Source organism: Notothenia coriiceps, unplaced genomic scaffold (assembly GCF_000735185.1).
Source record: "Notothenia coriiceps isolate Sejong01 unplaced genomic scaffold, NC01 NC01_scaffold00009695, whole genome shotgun sequence".
Classification (NCBI taxonomy): Eukaryota; Metazoa; Chordata; class Actinopteri; order Perciformes; family Nototheniidae; genus Notothenia; species Notothenia coriiceps.
The window spans coordinates 1-3,303 of record NW_011342396.1 but is presented as its reverse complement, the minus strand read 5'-3'; positions in this window follow the sequence as shown (position 1 = coordinate 3,303).

The following is a 3,303-nucleotide window of genomic DNA, read 5'->3' as shown; positions in this document are numbered from 1 at the left end:
CATTTGTACGTTTATGAAAGAGAATTTGAGTCTTGGTACGTGAGACTACGGTCCTGGTCTATCGTGCACTCACAAAGAAGAAAGAGGAGGCGTACCCATGTAAAACCGAAACTCTACTCGTAACCTCAAAGTAAAATAACAGTAAGGAAATTTTGGACACCATACCAAATTTTGGAAAAATTTTCGATCAACCTAAGTCATCGACATGGTGTCTGTCACTTGACGGGTCTGGTTTTATATGTACAGACAGGTCACAGGTACACAGAGTACAAACACACAAAATTAAGAGACACTCATGTTTATTCAGTCACCTAGTTAATACTATATTTTGTAAACCACTCACGTCGAAATTTATTTGTTAATATGTCCCACTTACATAGGAAGTACACTGCCACACCCCTGTCGCAATGTCTCTGACTAACCACACCTATGTACCCTATGTCCAATCTTGAAACACGAATGTTTATTTGACGAACTAGTCACCCTAATAAATAAGAGAATCAAACTCCAAATAGACTTTAGTAAGCTACTTATAATTAATATCATGCAAAGTATAAGTGAAAAAAAGTACGACCATACATCCTCATAGTCGGACACAAACTTGAGTCGATAATAGGGTGAGGTTTTGTCTTTTCGTTAGTTAGAAATATAAATCGGGTTTACTAGTGTTCTTCACGGTTACAAGGTCCCCGAAGGATGTTAGACATGTCGTATTCGGAGAATAGGTATCTGGGAACCGTCTCGTTAGTCTTCGAGGAATCGACTTCAGTACATTATGACCATAATTACACAAAAGTGGTACTATACTAGAGGGGAGTGTCTGAACCTAAATGCACCGACCTGGGTTTGACAAATACTTGTATACCGGTTTCACACGTTCGTAGGGGTGTATATTAGGTACCATTTACGAAAGTATCTAGTCAGCCCGAAAAAAGAACGACAACGGGGACTCGTGACCTTCAAATAACGACCGACACATCGATTAGACAGAGATACGTCGTCTGTTTTTTATGAAAACAAACCTGACTGTACCATTTCATTTATTTCTGATTCATAATATCGGGTGATCACCAACTCAAGCGACATTATTCGCTAATTTTGAGAAGTTATCTGAGGAGAGGGCCACATCTGTTTTTATTAAAGAGCACTGACTTGTCAACACAAACAACCTCACACACACACACACACACACACACACACACACAGTGTTTTGCCTGCCTGAACCTCTCTCCACTGTCAGGTTCCTAACAAGGCGCAGACTAACGAAGCTCACGGAAACATTAACCCATAGGGAGACTGCTCTGATAAGGGGATGCTGAAAGAAGTGTGTGTGTGTGTGTGTGTGTGTGTGTGTGTGTGTGTGTGTGTGTGTGTGTGTGTGTGTGTGTGTGTGTGTGTGTGTTTAAAAAGTAAATACAAAGATACTGTAATTATTACAATGCTCTTTACATTTAGAAACCTAAAAGCATGTTGCGGTTCATTAGTGATGTCACATTAGTCATAAGCAGAGGTGGAAGAAGTGGTCCCTTTACTTGAGTAAAAGTAGAAGTACTTTGGTTTAAAATACTCCATTACAAGTGAAAGTCCTGGACTCAAAATGTGACTTTAGTCCTAGGACAGGAGTATTGTCAGCTGAATGTACTAAAAGTAAAATTACCCATTATGCACAATGGTATTATATTATTAAAGAATATTCAAATATGCATTACTTTAATTCCTTACAAATACATGGGAGAGCCTTCAAATATTGCCGTTTGTTAATATAAAGACCATTTTAGATGTTTCTAAATATATATTGGTAGTACAGTACTGCATTATGTCATGTGTTTTTATATGTAAAGAGTAGTTAACTATGAGTTTTTTTTAGCAGCAACCAGCAGAGCGTTAGATAAATCACAGCGGTGTGGGGGGGGGGGGTTTACCCTCTTCTGCACGGGCCAGGGCTTGGTGATGGCTGAGATGTCACATGCCGTCATCAGCATTGACCTGAAGAGGAACACAGAATGACACGTTGGTGTTCATAAAGCCACTCCCTATTTCATCGTCAACAGTAGCTCTTCAGAGCATTAGGTCATAAAACCATAGTGAGTTATGGTGCATGGCCATATTTCAGTATGTTGAAATAACACAGAAACAAAAATACCATGTTTGTGAAGAGAGAACTCGGTTAAGATGCTTCAGTTGCACAAACCTTTAATATTCAAGTTACATTTGTATCAATAGTAGTCACTTTGGAATGTTTTAACTTTTTTCTTTAAATAGCCATTGATTTGTAAAAAATAAATACTTACAGTCACACACAGCACTCATTTTGGGAGAAATGCTCATATCAAGAGTGATGTGAGTCTGTATGTTAAGAAGCCTACAAAACTGGGGCCAGGATGTGATGGGTTCCAAACCCATGGATATCATATGACAACAGTTTGCCTCTGGGCACTGAACTGAATTTATTGGCCAGAGGATATTTTGACTATGGTATGAGTTGTACGAACGTATGAGTTAAGAGACAATCTCTCTGAGTGGATGGTTTCCGGAAACCAGAACCTAGTTTTCAAGCAAACTTTAAGATGAAGAAATAAAATCTAAATCCTCATCAGATGATAGCTGATGGGTTCCATGGTTTGTATTTCAGCATGTGCCTTTTGCCTCTTTTGCTTTCCACAAAGAACTGTTAACCTGCATTTAACCAAACAGGCTCAAACGTGATTGGTCAACACTACTCAAATAAAAAATCAAATCAAACTTTATTTATAAAGCACTTTTAATACTCAAAGGTAACTCAAAGTGCTTCACAAACACATACAAAAAAATAAATAATACTATCTCCCCCATCCCAGGTATATTCAGAGTAACGCATAGCTTTGTGATTGAAAATAACTCTCAATACCAACGCAGGAATAAAACAAGAATAAAACAAGAATGAAATAAGAATACAATTAGAGAAAATAGGAATATAAAATGCAATTCGGTTAAAAGCCAAATTTAAAAGTTGAACTTGACTGTGAAGGTAAACCAGAGGGCTACTAATCAGGAAGTTTTAGGACGAGAAACAGGGGAAACCTGGCCTGGCTCTGCTGGGTGCAGTGTTGCAAACTTGGAACGTTATTTGAGTTTTGAAGACTTGGAACTCACCTCAGTAAGTCTCTGTGATGTTCGTCCTCCCAAACAAACTGGCTGTTCTTGGTGAGCTCAAAGAATTCACCACGCCTTCTGAACACACACACACACACACACACACACACACACACACACACACACACACACACACACACACACACACACACACACACACACACACACACA